The sequence below is a fragment of the Lissotriton helveticus genome, chromosome 6, assembly GCF_964261635.1.
Source record: "Lissotriton helveticus chromosome 6, aLisHel1.1, whole genome shotgun sequence".
Classification (NCBI taxonomy): domain Eukaryota; kingdom Metazoa; phylum Chordata; class Amphibia; order Caudata; family Salamandridae; genus Lissotriton; species Lissotriton helveticus.
The window spans coordinates 1,502,823,024-1,502,828,023 of record NC_136067.1 but is presented as its reverse complement, the minus strand read 5'-3'; positions in this window follow the sequence as shown (position 1 = coordinate 1,502,828,023).

Sequence of the window (5,000 nt, the reverse complement as noted above, 5' to 3'; positions counted from 1 at the left end):
CCGGAGCCCCAGAGCCCTGCAGCCCTGCAGCCCTGCAGCCCCGGAGCCCCGGAGCCCTGCAGTCCCGGAGCCCCGCATGCCCGGAGCCCTGCAAGGGCAGGCTGGAGCCCCCCGCAGAGGCTCGGAGCCGGCAGATTGGCGTCATTTCGGTCCCGGCCATCTGGTCGCCCCTCTCGCCTCGGCCATCTGGTCGCGACCAATGCTTTCCTATAGGGCGACCAGATGGCCGGGCTTCCCTGGAAGTCCCGATGAGGTGCCATTTGCCTCCCGGATCCCAGGCAGGGCTCCAGGAGGTAGGGCACGTTTGCGCCCTGGGTCCCCTCTGTCACCTTTAGTGCACAGATTACAAGAAAGGGGGGTCATTTTCCTCCGGATTACTAGGGACAATGGTATGCCCGGACACCCTCCCAGGATAGCGGTGCACTGCCAGGGACCAGATGGGCTGTGTTCCCGGGCAACACCTCCCAGGCGTCCGGGGCTCCCTCCTCCGGCCCGCGGCGTGGGAAAGTACCCCGGAAGGGCTCCATGGGTCCTGGGCCCTGCAACCCCGGAGCCCTGCAGCCCCCGAGCCCTGGAGTCCTGCAGCCCCCGAGCCCCGAGCCCTGGTTCCCTGGTTCCCTGGAGCCCTGGAGCCCTGGAGCCCTGGAGCCCTGCAGCCCCCGGAGCCCTCCCGCGGAGGCTCGGGGCAGGCAGATTGGCATCATTTTGGTCCCCCCTCTCCCCTCGGCCATCTGGTCGTCCGCCATGCTTTCCTACGGGGCAACCAGATGGCCGGGCTTCCCTGGAAGTCCCGATGAGGTGCCATTCGCCTCCCAGATCCCAGCCAGGGCTCCAGGAGGTCGGGCACGTTCGCGCCTAGGGTCCCTCGAGCCTTGCGGTGCGCACTTGTTCCCAGAAAGAGGGGTAGCCTTCCTCCGGATTACTAGGGACAAGGTACTCTGTGACCCCTCTTGGGCTGGCGGATCCCTGCCGGGGACCAGATGGGCTGTGTTCCCGGGCAACACCTCCCAGGCGTCCAGGGCTCCCTCCTCCGGCCAGCGGCGTGGGAAAGTACCCGGGAAGGGCTCCATGGGTACTGGGCCCAGCAACCCTGCAACCCCGGAGCCCCGCAGCTCCCGAGCCCTGAAGTCCTGGTGCCCTGCAGCCCTGGAGCCCTGGAGCCCTGCAGCCCTGGAGCCCTGGAGCCCTGGAGCCCTGGAGCCCTGGAGCCCTGGAGCCCTGGAGCCCTGGAGCCCTGGAGCCCTGGAGCCCTGGAGCCCTGCAGCCCTGCAGCCCTGGAAGGGCAGACGGGAACCCTCCCGCGGAGGCTCGGGGCAGGCAGGCAGACTGGTGTCATTTCGGTCCCGGTCATCTGGTTGCCCCTCTCCCCTCGGCCCTCGGCCATCTGGTCGTCCGCCATGCTTTCCTACGGGGCAATCAGATGGCCGGGCTTCCCTGGAAGTCCCGATGAGGTGCCATTCGCCTCCCAGATCCCAGCCAGGGCTCCAGGAGGTCGGGCACGTTCGCGCCTAGGGTCCCTCGAGCCTTGCGGTGCGCACTTGTTCCCAGAAAGAGGGGTAGCCTTCCTCCGGATTACTAGGGACAAGGTACTCTGTGACCCCTCTTGGGCTGGCGGATCCCTGCCGGGGACCAGATGGGCTGTGTTCCCGGGCAACACCTCCCAGGCGTCCAGGGCTCCCTCCTCCGGCCAGCGGCGTGGGAAAGTACCCGGGAAGGGCTCCATGGGTACTGGGCCCAGCAACCCTGCAACCCCGGAGCCCCGCAGCTCCCGAGCCCTGAAGTCCTGGTGCCCTGCAGCCCTGGAGCCCTGGAGCCCTGCAGCCCTGGAGCCCTGGAGCCCTGGAGCCCTGGAGCCCTGGAGCCCTGGTGCCCTGCAGCCCTGGAAGGGCAGACGGGAACCCTCCCGCGGAGGCTCGGGGCAGGCAGGCAGACTGGTGTCATTTCGGTCCCGGTCATCTGGTTGCCCCTCTCGCCTCGGCCATCTGGTCTCGCCCAATGCTTTCCTATGGGGCGACCAGATGGACGGGTTCCCCTGGAAGTCCCGATGAGGTGCCTTTCGCCTCCCAGATCCCAGCCAGGGCTCCAGGAGGTCGGTCACGTTCGCGCCTAGGGTCCCCCGAGCCTTGCGGTGCGCACTTGTTCCCAGAAAGAGGAGTAGCCTTCCTCCGGATTACTAGGGACAAGGTCCTCTGGGACCCTTGTCGGGCTAGCGGTCATCAGCCGGCAGATAGGCGGGCCAGGATGCCGCCCCAGACCTGGGTCCGTCCCTGGGACTGCAGCGTGGCCCGGGTGCCTGGGTCGGGGTGCAGAGGGCCCGGGGAAGGCTTCCCCTGTGCCCCGGGCCCTGGGAGCCACAGCTGGGTCCAGTGGCCGCGCCGGGCCCCTGGTCGGGTGCTAGGGCCCTTGGCCCTGTCCCCCGGCCTGCCACACTGCCAAAAGCCCGGGACGGGGTTCCGTGGTGCCCGGGGAGCCTCCCCGTGCTTGACCGGGTTCAGGAGCTCCGTCCGGGGCCCTTGAGGGCCCCGGGGACTGTGGCCTCCCCACCCGGGGCTCTGTCCTGGGTCCTGCCGCGCGGCAGGGTGCCCGGGACGGTGTCCGGCAGGCCCGGGGAAGGCTTCCCCTGCGCCTCCAGGCCTGGGAGCCCCGGCTGGATCCAAGGGCCACGGCGGGCCCCGAGTCGGGTGCTCGGGCCCTGGGCCCTGTCCCCCGGCCTGCTGCACTGCCAAGGGCCCGGGCCCGGGCCCGGGTCAGGGTTCCGTTGTGCCCAGGCAGGCCTCCCCTGCTTGTCAAAGTGCCTGGGGGGCCCGGGTGGGAGGGCCTGTCGGGGCCCCTGGGAGCCTCCATGGCTGGGGCCCAGCTGGGTCCCTGGGCCTCCGGTCGGCCATGCCGCGGAGCACGCTGACTCCTTCGTTGGGGCACAGGGTGTCCTCTTTCGTGCCCGGCCATCGGATCCCCTCGGCCATCTGGTCGCCTGCTATGCTTTCCTATAGGGCGACCAGATGACCGAACTTCCCTGGAAGTCCCGATGAGGTGCCATTCGCCTCCCGGATCCCAGCCAGGGCTCCAGGAGGTCGGGCTCGTTTGTGCCTTGGGTCCCCTATGTCCCCTCGGGTGCACGGATTAAAAGAAAGGGGGGTAATGTTCCTCCGGATTACTAGGGAGAGGGTCAGTCAGCCCTCCAGAGATTCTGAATCAGGGGAAGGCAGCCCTGGGGCCTGCCCGCTGGGGCCCCCAGGGTCCTGGGGACACTCCTGCCTTTCAGCCCCTTGCCGATGGTCCTTTTTCTCCGAGTTTGAGGGGGATGGTGTCCCGGGGTCCGCCTGCCAGTGGCCCCCAGGGGCCCGGGGACGCTCCTGCCTCTCAGCCCCTTGCTGATGGTCCTTTTTCTCCGAGTTTGATCAGGCACAGACCTCCGAGTTTGATCAGGCACAGACCTCCATGAGGTCGGGCCATGCTGAGAGGGGGAAGGCGTCCCGGGGCCCGCCCGCCAGGGGCCCCCAGGGGCCCGGGGACGCTTCTGCCTCTCAGCCCCTTGCCGATGGTTGTTTTTCTCCGAGTTCGATGGTCGTTTTTCTCAGAGTTTGATCAGGCAGACTTCCATAAGGTCTGGCCATGCTGAGAGGGGGAAGGCATCCCGGGGCCTGACCGCCAGGGGCCCCCAGGGGCCTGGGGATGCTCCTGCCTCTCAGCCCCTTGCTGATGGTCCTTTTTTCTCCGAGTTTGATCAGGCACAGACCTCCGAGTTTGATCAGGCACAGACCTCCGTGAGGTCCGGCCATGCTGAGAGGGGGAAGGCATCTCGGGGCCCGTCCGCCAGGGGCCCCCAGGGGCCCGGGGGCGCTTCTGCCTCTCGGCCCCTTGCCGATGGTTGTTTTTCTCCGAGTTCGATGGTCGTTTTTCTCCGAGTTTGATCAGGCAGACTTCCATAAGGTCTGGCCATGCTGAGAGGGGGAAGGCATCCCTGGGCCCGCCCGCCAGGGGCCCCCAGGGGCCCGGGGACGCTTCTGCCTCTCGGCCCCTTGCCGATGGTTGTTTTTCTCCGAGTTTGATGGTCGTTTTTCTCCGAGTTTGATCAGGCAGACTTCCATAAGGTCTGGCCATGCTGAGAGGGGGAAGGCATCCCGGGGCCCGACCGCCAGGGGCCCCCAGGGGCCCGGGGATGCTCCTGCCTCTCAGCCCCTTGCTGATGGTCCTTTTTCTCCGAGTTTGATCAGGCACAGACCTCCGAGTTTGATCAGGCACAGACCTCCGTGAGGTCCGGCCATGCTGAGAGGGGGAAGGCGTCCCGGGGCCTGCCCGCCAGGGGCCCCCAGGGGCCCGGGGATGCTCCTGCCTCTCAGCCCCTTGCTGATGGTCCTTTTTCTCCAAGTTTGATCAGGCACAGACCTCCGTGAGGTCCGGCCATGCTGAGAGGGGGAAGGTGTCCCTGGGCCCGCCCGCCAGGGGCCCCCAGGGGCCCGGGGACGCTTCTGCCTCTCGGCCCCTTGCCGATGGTTGTTTTTCTCCGAGTTTGATGGTCGTTTTTCTCCGAGTTTGATCAGGCAGACTTCCATAAGGTCTGGCCATGCTGAGAGGGGGAAGGCATCCCGGGGCCCGACCGCCAGGGGCCCCCAGGGGCCCGGGGATGCTCCTGCCTCTCAGCCCCTTGCTGATGGTCCTTTTTCTCCGAGTTTGATCAGGCACAGACCTCCGAGTTTGATCAGGCACAGACCTCCGTGAGGTCCGGCCATGCTGAGAGGGGGAAGGCGTCCCGGGGCCCGCCCGCCAGGGGCCCCCAGGGGCCCGGGGATGCTCCTGCCTCTCAGCCCCTTGCTGATGGTCCTTTTTCTCCGAGTTTGATCAGGCACAGACCTCCGTGAGGTCCGGTCATGCTGAGAGGGGGAAGGTGTCCCTGGGCCCGCCCGCCAGGGGCCCCCAGGGGCCCGGGGACGCTTCTGCCTCTCGGCCCCTTGCCGATGGTTGTTTTTCTCCGAGTTCGATGGTCGTTTTTCTCCGAGTTT